We start from the raw sequence: 15720 nt of genomic DNA on the forward strand, positions 1-15720 counted from the left end.
GCCCCCCTCCTCCCAGACATCGTCCGGCCCCACCAGGGGGGGCAGCCCTCCCCTCCCCAGTTTGAATACCACTCTGTTAGATCCATGGAAGTGCTGGCCTGAAAGCAGGGTCCATGTGCTCGAGGTGGCACCCTGCAAGCTTCTTCAGATGCAACCTGTGTGAGATGTCACTGGACACTGAAGAGAATGGGGGGCATACCGTGCATATGGGTTGCTATTTCTGTTGTGAAGCTCAGCGCGTGTCTTTGAAGTTACACTGTAGTGGGGTCTCGGTAGCGCCTTAGAAAGCCTACACTGTGCGACCTTGAACTCACATGGGTGGTCCTCAACCACTTCAATGAGATTCGTGAATGCATGTTTGAATGCGCGCTTCCCAGTTCTGGGCGAAAGGGGGCCTGTTTAAGTACCATGCAGAGGAAATGCAAGGGTCTATGTTTAAAGTGTTTTTTTAGGCTACCATCTTGTGCTGGGGAAGACCGCCAGTTTAAGAAAAGGTACATGTTTCTTCGCTTCCCCAGTAACCTGATTTCTATTTCGTATGTCTGGGGAAGATGAGAGTGACCATGCCTGGGACTCTGTGAGGGGAGAGTGTTGTTTACACCAAGGTACCTCCTACCGCGCCCCGCAATGTCTCACTAAAAGGCAACTCCCATTCCAAGAACAGGAAGGTAAAACAGAGACCATGTTATGGGATGCGTAAAAAGGGAGGCTTTGCCCCAGAGACAGCTCACCTGCCCGACCCTTCATGTTAATTAAGAACCAGCGGATGGGAGATAAAACATCTGCATTATGTTGCCTGCATAAATCTGAAGACTTTTTTTTTATCATGGCGTCAGACGTTCCTGTGTTTTATACTGGAATTCTACTAAATCCTTGTATGAAGGAGATTTAGGAGAAACCAGGGTGCACTAGACTGGAGGTGATACTGAGCTTGGCACTCTGGGTATGTTTCAAGAGGGTAGGATGTCTGAGCCTAAATACCAACCCCCTCCTCCGAGTCTTTGGGCTTCCAACCTTTCTGGCGTGCAACTCCTGCACTTAGCTTCTGTGAGCTACAACAGGAAGCCGTTTCAGTTCCTGGGCAGACCAAGCCATCTTGACAACATTCACAGTTGGATACCTTTCTACGAAGGTGTGCCCATTAACCTGCAGTGCCAAGCTGGACCTCAGTTGGCAAGTAGCCCCCTTTGTGCTGACTGAGGGCAGCCCTGTGGAGTGCTGCTAATGAAGACGATCCCTCATGACCTTCATCGTCTCGGGAGGATAGCTCCTGGGCAACGTCCTCTCCTTGGAAGCAAGACAACACGGAGCACCACAGGTTTGATCCCCGGGTCCGCGCTTAGAAATCTCTGGATATTAAGCACGTAATAAATAACCTATCATATCATATCCCCGGCTGGGAAGAGATTCCTACTCTCAGCTCCTGGGCTCCCCTGCCACCAGGGCCCCACTTGCACCCAGTTAAGCAGCCTTTAAATCTCGGGGACCCCACCGCGTATAAGGGAGAGCAACAGCTGTGATTATATAGGTGTCTACAATAAAGAACCAGCACCTACACAAAACCACAAGGGTCCACATGTTAACGTTCCCTCCTTGCATGCCAGGGTCCCCAAGCATCGTGGACCCATTTTTCGGGCATGCTATATGAAATGGGGTCTTTTGCCCTTGACAGAATGCCCTCCCACCACTGGCCTGTCCTAAAAAGGAGGACGCGCTCATCAAAAATACTTATATTGCAACCAGAAAACTCCCCGATCCATCCTCCTCATGTTCTGTGAGGCCCACTCCAGCGGTTTGCCACAGACGAACAGTACTACATTTGGACTTTGACATTTTCACCCTCAAAATGTCATGGAGACATTGGTTGAATCCATTCATCCCAACAGACATTTTCCGGGCATCTGATTCTGGCCCGAGACCACTAGTCGCCGATTATTTTCAATGGTGGGAAAATTGGAGATGTCCCCAAGCTCACGGTTTTTGTGTATACCTCTTGTGTACTCAACATTCCGAGACTTGTGAACAGTCTCGGGTGCATAACTCAGGGGCAACCGTGCTCACCTTGGAATCAAAACGACGCAGAGCAACACAGGTTCGATCTAGAAACCTATGGGTATTAAGCACTCTATAAATAACCAATTATAACTATAAAAATAACATTGTTGCACTAACTGTTGAAAATAAATGAAGCCATAACTACATTGGTACTAAAGACCAGCTAGTTCAAACTTCTGAGAACTCTGGAGAATCACTGTAATATCGGGAAAGTTGTGTCCAATTGTCATATGTTTTGTGCATTCTTAGTTTTTACAAGGCAGCATTTCCAGTGTTGTGTAAGGCTTTCATTGGCAGTCATTATGCACGATGAAGAATTGCACATCCATATATCCCTGCTATGGCATCACAACAGTATACTGCAAAAATCACAACCTAACTTCAGAGCAGTGAATGTGCCGTGTCTACGCTTCTCTAGGTCTCGTCAGGCCTGAGGGAAACGGAGGCGAACATGTTTCCCGCCTCAGGGCTGTGCCTGGATTGGCCGCAGGCTTGCCACGGTGATAAGTCTCCGGCTGAGCGCAGCACTGTTCCCACTGTGGTAGGGGAAGTGGGTCTTTCAGTCTGAGAGGCCAGTTGCCGAGCAACAGGGAATCTTCACTCAGGGAATCTGTAACTAATGTATCCCTTGCATCTAGGTAAACTGCCGAGGACTGGAATTACTGGACCTCACTACTAGGCTGCATGCTGTGCGAAGCGGTTGCAACTATGCAATTACCATTTCATAAACGAACAACCTGTACTATGCCTGTATGCTTCCACCTGTACTACTCATTTACATCTTGTATGATGCACATATAAACTAACAACCCTGTACTGTGGATTCATGTAACCAAGTAAGAAATGTACCATCATCATTTTGTAAAATAAGCGCCCATATGCCTACGGGTTAGGCGCGCTATACAAATAGCATAAATAAATAAATAAAGGGCGCTGATCCCTAATGCAGCAGGAGTGCTGATGCATTTGGCAAGCGATCTAAAATAGGCCACTGTGGCAACCCTTCTGTCAACGCCAGTAAGGATGCCTGGCACAGCGGGAGCTGTTGGCCTGCCACTGGTGTAGGACCACAGCCACTGCTCTGTCAGCGCTCAATGCCGGGACAGCTGGAAGGAGCTGTGTAGCTGATGGAGGTGGGGAGAGTGGAAGGACATCGGTTAGGTTTTGCTTTTTTGGGGTGAGGGAAGGACACTTGAGGGGGGTAATGGATCGAGAGACCGATCATGTTTCGGTTTTCATTGATGGGGAAGGGAAAAAGAGGTACGTTGGAGGAGGGTGCTATAACACTACCGTGTAGTCCCCCCCCCCATGAGTCCAGTCTCCACCCCCTGCATTGCTACCTCATGGTGGGAAGGGGATGAAGGAGGGTGTGCACAACATTTTACAAGTATCAACACAGATGTTCTAGACTTGAAGTGGCTTTCAAATATTATTAAGGAAGGAGCTTCGTTTGCTGAGCCAGAGGTCCCACAATTAATCCCTTGGTGGTCAGTGTGGGCAGGTAGGTCTCCACTGTGAATATGGGTGTGATTAATTGTTAATGTGACATCTGAGAAAGGTGTCCAGATTGCAGGAGCAGGTTTAACAGTTCCCCCCTCGGGATTGACTGGTGCTCCCCCAGTATTTATGTTGCCCCCCAGTGTGTTCCTCTGGAGCATTGGCTTGAAATGCCTTGGTCCTCCAGCATATGCCTCATTCCATGGCAACCATGACAAAACACTGGATGCCCTGACAACAAGCCCACTGAAGCAACTATGTGGATGGAGTTAACATAGCTGAGAAGCTGGATGGACTTTAACCAGGCAAGGCAGAACCCATGAATGCAAGTTAGAGAGGCGCCTGTGATTGGCTCCAGAGGAGTGGGAGCCTTCACGTATGAATGGCATGCATTTACCACGCAGAAACCAGGTGTGCAATCTCTGTGTCCTCTTTGAATGCAGCCTTGTAATGCCCGGGCATTTTGTTGCCGTTGTTTTGGAACGTGTTCCTTTATCTAAGAATATCAAGGGTTTCATCAACTCTTGTTGGCTCCAGGCTTGAATTGATCACTGAATGTGCTAAAACACCTGCATTAGTGGACTGCCCTATTTGCAAAGCTTTCTTTTCATCTGGTGCTTACCTCAGTGACTACCAGTCTTCGCCTTGCACTTGCATCAACCCTCCAGCTTGAATCAACACGAGCTACCAATGTGCTTTGGTGTCCTCTTGCTTAATGTGTCCTTTCAATCTTTGCTGTGTCTGGGACTCGAGTTCTTCTAGTCCTGCTGGGTTCAGCTGTAGGGCAACATGTACTGCCTCAGGTTCTCCGTGGCTGTGCACCTGGTCACGCCTAGAATTATAACCCAGGCTCTGATGCTTGCGCTTCCTCGCGAGCCGTGCCGGGGATATAGAACTCACACCCACTGTGCCTGCAATGACTGGGATGGAGTCAGAGTTTGCAATCCCAATGCAAGGCCCACATGCTATGTGCCGCTTTTTCCACAGCAGTGCCGTTGAACCTCACCTTCTTTTTTAGCAACAAACAAAATTGTAGTCGGATTACAGCATTAAAAAATAAATTCATTGCATTACACCAATAACTTCATCATATCATTACACAATACATTGCTGAACTTTCAAACACCTAAAAACTTCCAAAAACGAAACCATTCCACCCTAGTTGCACACTACATGTCTCCAATAAAATGCCTACAACATTATTATTAGAGGCTGCCGGGTAATGTGGTTTGCCGTTCAGTAGACAAGATGTCGCTGCATGACTATGCCAGTCATTGTGAAGATGGAGGAATGTGACAGATTTATCAAGGTAGATGTCCACCCCTGCTACAGACATTATGCCAGGTTTGCCCCATAATGTGTCATACAGGTTAAGTCCCGCAAAGGATCAAGAGTAAGACTCCGACACAGTAATCGCTTCCAATCGAAGCCATATGGCTTTTATTTTCAAAACAATAGGAGAGTTTGGGGAATCCTATCTATGCCTAATCCTAGGAGGGGTTTCCCTGCCTCACATAAAAACTAAGGAACGCCTGTGTCAAGAAGTCAAACAAAAGAGCGTCCTCTGTCCAGTCACTATGTCCTAACCCTAAGCTGACCCTTACACTCTAAACTTAAAGTAACGTGAGCAAGGGGATTTTACATTAGCTACCCACCTGTAGCTTTCCATCAGAGTTCCAAAACATAAAGGGGTTTAACATGTAGGAAGAAAAGGATAAACAAACTTCCTCTAGAGAAACGGGTCCTCCCTTGCCCTATATTTCATCTGGTTATTTAATGTCTGTCCAGCATCTCCGGATAAAGATTTAAAAATGCTCCACTTTCAACAGAGGTGGGAGTTGCTCTTGTCCACCCCTGCTTTCCTTTCTTCCAAGACTTTACTGTACAACCTCTCCCTCGCGTTTCTCAACTTGTTAGGCGCTGACAAGTTTAATTCCTCTTTTCCTTGGCTCCTCTTACAGATACGGTTCTCTTATACATTCAATTTCTCATACTCTGTATTTCCATTGACTTTAAGGGGTTACATTTCTTCCCATCCCCATTGATCATTCTTCTTGCTATTCCTGGTGTATTCCCTTTGCCAGGATATTTATGACTTTCACATTAATCATGATTCCTCCCTTTTACGTTTACTTCTTACAATTTTAGAATTCCACATTGACTTTGCTTCCCATTCCTGGTTCACACTCCTGCCAGGCTGTACAAGTTCCATTTTACTTCTCTTCCCACTCCTGGTTGAATCTCCTGCCAGGATGTTACTGTTTCACAAGTTCAATCACAAGTTTCAGTTTACTTCTATTATTTACTTTTTATTTATTGTTAGCTTGTTAGGTGCTTATACAGTAAGTAAAGTACTGTTTCAAAGTGCCCACAGGGCAAGGGGAGGGAACAAGGGAGTGAAATACATGACAGACACGATATTTAATAAGAGCAGTGGAGGGAAAAGGAAGGTTTTACAGGCTGGGGTACTAATAGCAATAATCCCCTCACCAGCGGCTATTACTGAGTCAGTTAATACCCCGGGTCCTTCATGAAGGCCCTCGCTCTGCTCGGGTCTGCAACTATGTGCCCGGTCATTACCTGACCCAGTAATCTCTCCCCAACCCCCCTCCCCGTGGCACGGGCAGTATTGTTTAATTAATTTCCTCAAATCAGGAGTTCTCATCATGATCAAATAAGACTATGCGTCAAGTGGGTCTTTCATCTGCGTCGTAGTTTCAAGGAGCTTAATTTGTTTGCATTGTGCCATTCATGCATCCTAAATTCTGCCTCCGCAGATATTCAGAGTTTGTATTTATTAGTCCCTCCTTCGTGCTTGCCCATCGAGGTCGTTATGGTAAATCCCACTGTCTAGCTACCATTTGGATACTGAGACGCATATTTCTTTTGGCACTTCCGCAATCACATTGCATGGATGTATATTCATTTCAACAGTCGATAGCTTTTTGTATAAAAACCTTCAAGGGTCTACTTTGGCAAACACAGCTAACAATAAGGTGCCCAGATCCAGCCTCATAGCACAAATTACTGTGCACTTGGGTGTTCCTAATATTACCCTTAGAAACGTACTTTGTAGTGTTTCCAACACCGTTCTTTGGCACCATAAGAAACCGCCACTGAAATGTTGGCTTTCAAAACTTTAATTTAGTAGCTGTTAAAAGAACCTGAGCACCACATTTAAAATAGAAACTAAGCAGACCGCCAATCCTTGGCTGCATCCGATTCGTGTGACTCTGGTTTTAAGACCCGCCCACTGCCCATTCCTCCCATTTAAGTACATTATGATGCAAATAATAGATTCTTACGGGAAACTGGGAACACGGTCACGGGACCATTGGCCTTGCTAATATTTGTTTTCAAGGCCATCTCGAGTGTCTGGTTATGCGGGAATTTCCGACTGGTACAGAAACGTTCTTAGTTTGGTCTGAGGTTTTCGCCTTTAATGTTCTAATTAAACATTTGGAAGTAGACCGAGTAGAATTTACCATTCTGGGTTGTCAAGGCTGGTTGTCTTGTGCCATTGACGGGTCTTTCCACATGGGCCGGAAATCGCTGCTGGCGATGACGCTTCTATTTACTTTACAGTTTTCCTTCCACTCGGGCACTCTGCTGGTTTCTTTGCAACCAGTGCCTCGTATATCTTAACTCTGCTCTGGTAAGCGTCTCCTTGATGATTTTCCAAAGGTTTAATGCGTGGTTTGGTTTTAGAGTGTACTTTATTTTACTTCTAGGATATGTTGCAGCTGCAATTACTCCATGTTTCCTGTGCGGTTTCCATTGCTCCACCCTTTTTATTGATTTGGTTGCTAGAATTATTTTGCATCTCTATTAAGGACTGCATTAAGGTGTCAGACTGCTGGATTTATAACATGATGGGCCTGGCTGTAATGTGTGCCTGGAACAGCTGGCCATAAGATTCTAACACTGGGGATTTTAGGGCGTGGTCAATTTTCTGATGTCACATAAATATTGGGTGCAGAGTTTTTAGGGCTTTTGGAGGTCCTACGAGGCCCCCTTCATGAGTTTTGGTTGTCATGGGGTGCTCGACATTAGGCGCTCCTTGGATCGGCCATTGTATGAAACACTTTGCTGGGATATGATAATCTGATAAGCAGCATCCTGTTCAGGCTGTGCAAGCATTTGCTTCCTGAGTGTCATGTCAGTAAAAGCATAGCCAATTACGGTCTTCTGCTGGGAGTGGAGTGAGCCTTCCCAGCAAGCCCCCATCATTGCTGACATTAAGATTGGTAAGGCCTTTATGGACTAGTGATGCCCAGATCCGCAGCACACGCTTTTGAGTGGAAGTTGCAGATTTCGTAATGCTCTGATTTCTTACTGATACTCTTCATTCCTCTTAGACCTACTCTTCCTCGTCACAGTACTTACTTCATGTGGCCCCCTGCCTCCGACACAGGACTTTCTTCTATTTCTTTTGTATAACTCCTCCCCTTAACCCTCAACTCTCAGTTTTAACATATCCAAGCTGGAGCATGGGACACTTCCTGCAGGGAAGGGAGAGGTGGGTCATCAGTACTGTGACGAGGAAGAGTAGGAATAGGAGTAATGAAGATTGCAGGTACATAATCAGAGCATTACCTCCATGTCCACTCTTCCTCGTCCCAGTACTTACTTCATGAGGCATACCAGAGCAGCAACTGGGAGAAGTCCCAATGAAACACAGAGACAGAAGTGCAGCAACACAAAGCACAACTTTATTGACTCCAATAATCACATCCCAAAGGACAAAACGCCAACCCCAAAAGAACCATCCCCGGAATGGGAGACATTCAACCGATAGTGGTTGACAAAGGTGCTCTGATGCGCCCTGGTGCCAGCCCTACAAATCTGCAGAGAAACCCCCTGTGAATCTGCCCAGGAAGCAGCCAAACCCCTGGTAGAGCGACCTTGAACGTGGTCAGGGACAGGCAGACCAGAAGCCAGATAATTCACGGAGACAACTGTACGGATCCAGCAGCTAATGGAAGCCACAGAAGCCTTCCGCCCACACTAGCGGGCCAAAAGTAACCAAGAGACTATCAGACTGCCGGAAAGGGGCAGTCCGAGCCAAATATTCCAGACCCGCCCAACACACATCAATGGCATACCAAGCCACCTCATCCGGCGTCTGATGATCCTGAAAAAATGCAGGGAGAACCAGATCCTTAGAAGTGTGAAACCAAGACACAACGTTAGGCAGAAACTTTGGATGACATCACAAAATTACAGAGTCTGGCAAAACTCCCAAATAGGGGTCGACGCAACAGAGCCCAAACCTCCCCCAGTCTATAGGCAGATTTTGATAGCAATCAGGAAAGCAATCTTCAGAGTAAGGTGATTGATATAAATTTCTGACAGGGGCTCAAAGTGAGGACTCTGAAGGAACCTCAAGACAAGAGGGAGAACCCATGGGGGAAGGCCCTTATGGGTACAAGGACAGAAAGCAGGGAGATCCCGAAGAATCTTCCCCACCAAGACCTCCCCCTCCAGGTGGACATCAGAGTCCTCAAGAGGATTTTAATGGAGGCCCATTGGGAGAAAAGTATGGAGATCGCCAGGACCTTGTCAAAACCCTCCTGGAGGAACTGGAGAATAGCTGGCAGACCAGATCGGGGGGGGGGTCCCAGACCACTGACACCAAGCCTGAAAATGGCCCCAGTACCTGTCATATGCCTTCAGAGTAGAAGGCCTTCGAGCATTAAGGATTGACTCGACCACAGGACCCGAAACACCTTGGGAGACTAACCCAGACAGTGCAATAGGATCTGCCTGATCCCGATCCCCAGCCCCGCCTGCAGGGGACAATGCCACCTCGGAATCAACCAGCTTCGACGAGGCCAGAGCGGAGCAACCAACAGCACAGTCGCCCTGCTTTACCTGATGCGCTGAAACATCCAGGGAAAAAGGGAGAGAAGAGGGAACGCATAAAGGCGACCCCAAGCCCACTTCACAGCCACCTCGGAATCAACCAGCTTCGACGAGGCCAGAGCGGAGCAACCAACAGCACAGTACCCCTGCTTTACCTGATGCACTGAAACATCCAGGGAAAAAGGGAGAGAGGAGGGAATGCATAAAGGAGATCTCAAGACCACTCCACAGCCAGAGCATCCACACCCCAAGCCCCTACGGCCTGAAACTGGGAGCAGAAGAGCGGGACCTTCGTAGAGGCTGGAGAGGCAAAGAGGTCTAGAACCGGGCGCCCAAACCTGATGCAGGCCTCCGCAAACACCCTGTCCGACAGAGTCAGTTCCGAAGAGGAGGGGAACCGGCGGCTGAGCTGATCTGCAAGAGTATTGTCCACTCCCCTGACGTGAGTGGCCACCAGGGACAATATGTGTGACTCCCCCCAAGAACCTATCTGAGCCACCAGAGCATTCAAGGAGCGGCCGGATCCCCTCCCCTCCCCCCGGCGGTTGGCATAGGCCAAAGCTGTGGTGTTGTCTGTCCGGATCATTACTGTCCGGCCTTCCAGAAACATCCCACAGGGCCTGGAGAATGGCACACAACTCCTTCCAAATGGATGAGCGATGAACCTCCTCCAGAGCCCGCAACCCCTGGGCAGAGAGGATGCCAACATGACACCCCAACCCCTCCCGCTTGCGTCTGCAGTAAGAGTGGTCACAGGGGGTTGGATCAGAAACACCCCCGCCTGCAGATTTGGAACCCTCAAACACCATTGTAAATTGCCCTCAGAGCATGCGACACCGGAATCAGGGATTTGTAAGCCTGAGAAGCCAGGAACCAGTGGGTGAGCAGATAAGAGACCAGAGGATGCAAATAAAGATGAGCCCATCGGACCAGAAACACACAAGAGGCCATGTGTCCCTGAAGCACAGGGGTGTTGCTAGGTCTGGAAAAGACCCGGGACTACGCTACTGTCGGAACTGTCGGGACTGGGGGCTAGCTAGCCTTTTGGTTGTAGCTCCTGAGATTCTATCCGGGGCTACAATCAAAAGACCAGGGGCTATAGCCCCCTTAGCCACCCCCTAGCAATGCCTCTGCTGAAGCATGAGCAATAGGTGAGCCGTGACACTCTGCATCCTCAGAACCCTGCCAAGGACAGACAGCAGGAGCTGAACCCTTTCCCGGGACAGAAAGACCCTCCTCATTCTGGTGCACATCTGAGCCCCGATGAATACCAGATCCTCAGAGGGCTCCAGTTGAGACTCCTGCCAGCTCACCAGAAACCCCCAGTCTTGTAATTCCTCGCAAATCAGTCGGAGATGTGCCAGGACCGTCTGCCGGAGGGCTACCTTCACCAACCAGTTGTCTAGGTAGGGAAAATTCTGAAAGTCCCTCAGGTGGAGATGTGCCACCAGGGGAGCCACCAGTTTGGTGAACACCCAGGGGGCTGACTGCAACCCAAACGGGAGTACTCAGAACTGAAAATTCTGAGACCCACAGCAAACCGGAAAAACTTCATCTTGCAGGGGGGAGAGAAACACATGGCAATATGCATCCTGGAGATCCAGGGAAGCCAGCCAGTCCCCCTTGCGCAAATTCGGGAGAATGTTCTGCAAAGTCTCCATCTTGAACCGTTCCTTTGGGAGGAAGCAGTTCAGAGCCTTGAGGTCCAAAATGAGGAGAAATTTCCCTGAAGGTTTGGAGACCAGAAACACTGTCGAGTAAAATCCCAGACCCAGCTAAATAACCGATCATATCATATCATACATGAGCAATAAGTATCTTGCTTGGTAGCAGTCTAGTAGCAGCATACAAGAAAAAAAACAGACACTCCCATGATTGGGAGTTCAGGACGTGATAATATAGTTATTACATGGGAAGTTTAACAGTCTAACAAAACTGTATATTAACGTGCACTAAAGAAAGATAAACGTTTTCTTGGGAATTTGTGTGCACACCTTGAAATTCTGGGAAATAATGTTGCATGTGATGTGTTAAGTGAATTAAAATATATGAAATTGAGTGGGATGGGAGGCGCAAGAATGGCCATTTTGGTGTAGAAGTATATTAACGATTGAACTGAAAAAAGTGAATGTTTTGTCTGTAAAATTCTTATGGTTTTTGGTCATAACAATTGTTTTCCAACTTTAAAGCATTATACTTCCTCAACCCATTTGTGCCCGCCTTCCCCATCCATCCGACTACTAGCCTGTGTCAGGAGTTGCTGCAGAGTCAAACATGTGACATGGAGCAGCAGCAGTGTGATGGGCTGGTGGTGGGCCAATCTAGGTATAGCACTGAACTAGCCCGGGCCACCCGCACTGCGTGAGGCGCCCGCCGGCGCCGGGCACGGGCCGGCATTATGGGGACAAGATTCTTTGGACCCTGGCACTTCTTTTTTTTTACAAATTAAGCACTCGAGGAAATCTTAGACTCTGTGAAATCGAGAAGACCAAAAAGATGCTATTAAACCATGTACAAGTAATTGACGGGTGGGAAGGCATGTATATCTTTATATTCTATAACTGGCCCCCTCCTATGGAACAGCGACCCCCCTCCCTCTGCGCCTTGAGCAGGACTTTCTTAAATTCCAAAAGCTCCTCAAAACTTTCCTCTTTAACTCCTCCTCCTTCCCTTACTCTCTCCTCTGCTAAATCACACAGTTTCTATGATTGGTGTCTGGGGCCCTTATGCATCGCCGGGTCCCCTGACCTCACACTCCCAATCGGCCCAGCTCCTGTCTTCCCCAGCACTTACACTGTCCCACCCGCCGCCCTGGAAGATTCACACTTACATTATCGCTGCCCCAGGCTGCGTAGCACTTAACAATCCTAACACTTCATCTGTGGCTCACCCATGAGCTCGGACTCCCCAGCACTTAGCCCCTCTGCCCTCTTCCTTGCTGCACTTGCACACTCTGAATACTCACAAGGCATAGTTGGTTCGTCCTTGTTCCTTTGTTTCCCCCACTGCTCTTCAATATTGTCTTTTGTAATGTGTTTCACACGCTTGTTCCCTCCCTTCGCCCTGTGGGCGCTTTGAAACTGTATTTTACTTGCTGTATAAGTGGCTAACAAGCAAACAATAAATGAATTAAATAAATAAATATATCAGTTTTACGACGGTCAACTGACAGTCAGAGCTTTGCTAAGTAAACAGGAGGAGCTGGGCCCACGATGAAGGGGACCTTGCTTCCTGCAGGAGCGGCTAATTCTACTGTACCTAAATGAATTCCATGGGTCCGGAAGGGTACTTGCGTGAACTACCAAACCGGAAACTACAAAAAACATGTTTTTTGAATACACCTCTGTCAAGTAAAGCTCTTGGATTTGGTTGGTTTTGGAAAAATTCTCTGCAGGTGAAAAGGTATTGTGTTTTCTCTGTTCCATGTGTTAATATCCCCGCACAAATATCTCAATACAAGAATGGAGCGGTTTTTTTGGGGTGATATTAACCTATGGAACCTGCGGGGAACACCCCCTGAGCCCCCATATTTTTTTTAAAAGGAGCAGGGTGACCCCCGCTCCCATTTACCCCATAAATGATCCCCATATATAATGTTGCCTATGCCGTTTCCCATCGACCATACATATATATATGGCGACATTATTTATGGGGATAATATGACCTCATACCGTTTTCTTGACAATACCTTTTGGTGAACTTATTAGAAGGTGGCTTGTGGGCTCATCCAAACAGAATTCTGTTTGGGATTGCTCAAATAGGTTTTGGGATGGATGGCAATGTGTGTGATAAGGATCCCTATATACAATATGCGCAGCCTCAACTTAATCAAACCAAAGCAGAAACCCTTTATTGGCATAACTGAAGTACCTATGTGACCCTTCCCGCACTAACTCTACCCTACAGCCATCCTTGTATTAAACGACGGGCCGCTACGAGGCAGCCAGAGTTGCTCACATCATGGCCACGCAGAACAGATCATTCACGGAGCTAAGCGCGTAATCACCCGACGTCTGAGGTAACACTGCAGATCAAAGGCTCGCGCACGGGAAACGTCACAACGCGCCAAAAACGGTGGTAATGAACATACAACCAGGGTAGTTTGGTTTAATGTTTAGCTTGGCCATATTTCACATGTGCAGCTCTGCAGGCTGTCTGAATGATATCAGAGTATTTGAGGGGGAACATGCCTCCATGCCATGGTGGCACATCCGCACAGGCTTTGTATGCAATGGGTGTGGAAGGCGCCTTTTTTCTGTGCCAGTCCTTTTGAGCTCAGAGGTGTTCAGAGCCTGGCTAAAGAATTCTGGTATACGTTTCAAAACGGCCCAAGCAGCTGGCGATAGCCTATTCGGGCCGCCACACCTTTCTGGCTGAGTCCCATTCGCCCCGGCTGTCTCGGTGTTTCACGCACAGCTCTTCGGCGCGGCGCTCGTGCCTGCGCAGTTGCCTCAGCATCTCACATGAACGCCTCCCTCATTCAACGTCTCTCACACATCTCCGTCTTTAGGCCCGCTCCTCTCTGCTTCGCTGTCTCACTCACATCTCTGTCTCAGTGTTTCTGTTTCATCCAGAAACCTCTGGCGCTCTCCAGTAAAATGCCCCTGTGACGACCACCCCGCCTCCACCCCTCCCCCGCCCCATTCCCACTGGCTCTCCGGCGCACTCGGAGGCTGCAGCTGTCATAGGCGCATCTCCATCCAGTTCCTAAGGCAACCGGAGGAGCTGTCGGACCTGACAGGGCGCTGACATCATCCAATCCCCTTCTACACAAACACAGAATATCTGGTAGGACACAAAGACTTTCTTACTGCTCAGCGTGGGTTGTATAGCGTGCATGCTGGAAAGAGGTGTGTATTTTAAGGGGACCAGCTTCGCTGCATTCCGAGGACCACCGTGGGCAGGCACAGAGGAAGGGTGGGAGGGAGGGCGGCTTCAGCATCCTGCAGACAGGAGGTGGGGGCATTGTTTATAGAGACTCTGTGGGTACCGTGAGCAGAATAGACCGGGCCCCTCACCAAGAAGCAGTGCACGGACCCAGGGACATGTGTATGTAAACACGACAGAGAAGCAGTGTATGCCAGCATGTGTGTTCATATAGGGTGTGGTCCACGTTGGAGGAGAGTTGAGCATTTGGTGCTGGAGGGTGGAGCGTACATGCATGCAGGCAGATGTGTGCTGAAGAAAGAGCGGTATGTAATGGAAGCTTGGGGTTGTGTTGAGGACTGGAAGTGTTTTGACATCGGGCAAAGTGTGTTCATGAACACTGTTTCCTTTGTTGATGATTGTGTGGTGAGTTGCCGTGGAGGGCCTGTGTTGATGAAGGACATGGGGTGTGTAGATCGAGGAAACATGTTTGCTTATGGATCAGCTGGGCGTGTGCCGACGGAATGCAGGGTGAATAATGTAGGAGGTGGGTTTGTTTTGTGATGGTGGGGTGCTGGGTGTTTGGTTGGTCAGTCGGGTACGCGTGTGTGGTGGGCATCCTGTGGGTTTATGGAGATAAAACTGTTTGTTGGTGGGGAATAGGATGTCCAATGGGGGCATGGTGTTTTTTGGTGAAAGGCAGAGTGTGTGCTAATGGTTTGGATGTGTTGTGAGGACTAGGGTGCATGTTGATTCAAAGCGAAGTATGAGTGGCTGAAGGGTGAGGTGTGTTGGTAGAGGGTGGGCCATATGTTTCTCAAGGAGCATAGGTTGAATTTTGATGTAGGACAGGATGTTTGTGGACAAGGAGTGCAGTGATTGGCGATGGGAGTGAGGTGTGTGTGTTGATGGAGATTTGGATGTGTTGTGCTAGAGGGCAGGGCGATTGTTCACGATGAGTGAGGTTTTTGGTCACAGTGTGGATTAAGTTATGCCAAAGTATCTGCTCATGGATTGCTAGTTGTATTGCGCGTGGGTGGAGCTTGGTTGACTCACGGTGTGTGGTGTATGTTGATGGAATGCGCAGGAGTATTTGCGTAGGAAATGTTCTTTGGTCAAGGGTGTGGGGTGTGTGGTGCACAAGGAAGAATAGCTGGCCTCCATTAATGGAGGACAGATTGTTTGTTGCTGAACAGTGCGTTTGTGGATGGAGGCCATCTTGTATGTTTATTGAGCATAGAATATGAGCTGCTGGCATATTATTTGTCAGTGAGGGGTATTGGTGGAGACTTATTGTGTATTCATTGAGAGTAGGGTGTTGCAGAGTGTGTTTTGCTGTACAGTGTATGCTGTCCTTAAGGAATGGGGGGCATGCTTTGATATATGGTCCGTTGCATGCTGATGGATTGCATGATGTGCGTTGATGGGAGGGGTGGC

General features: G+C 48.3%; 1 protein-coding gene across 3 annotated transcripts in view; it reads left to right on the top strand.

The window, feature by feature from the left end:
* LOC138447870 (tubulin polymerization-promoting protein family member 3-like) overlaps nucleotides 1-15720 on the top strand; it is a 183276-nt gene that overhangs the window by 49780 nt on the left and 117776 nt on the right. Inside the window, exon 1 of one of the 3 annotated variants that reach the window (XM_069604345.1) lies at nucleotides 14058-14205. The exons of 1 other annotated variant lie outside the window; for it this stretch is intronic. The gene's annotated coding sequence lies outside the window, so the exon portion shown is untranslated. Of the gene's footprint in view, nucleotides 1-14057; nucleotides 14206-14243; nucleotides 14268-15720 lie in introns of those variants that run through there. One more of the 3 variants, XM_069604354.1, reaches the window with a different exon arrangement.

The sequence above is a fragment of the Ambystoma mexicanum genome, chromosome 1p (assembly GCF_040938575.1).
Source record: "Ambystoma mexicanum isolate Mex_15411 chromosome 1p, UKY_AmexF1_1, whole genome shotgun sequence".
Lineage (NCBI taxonomy): Eukaryota > Metazoa > Chordata > Amphibia > Caudata > Ambystomatidae > Ambystoma > Ambystoma mexicanum.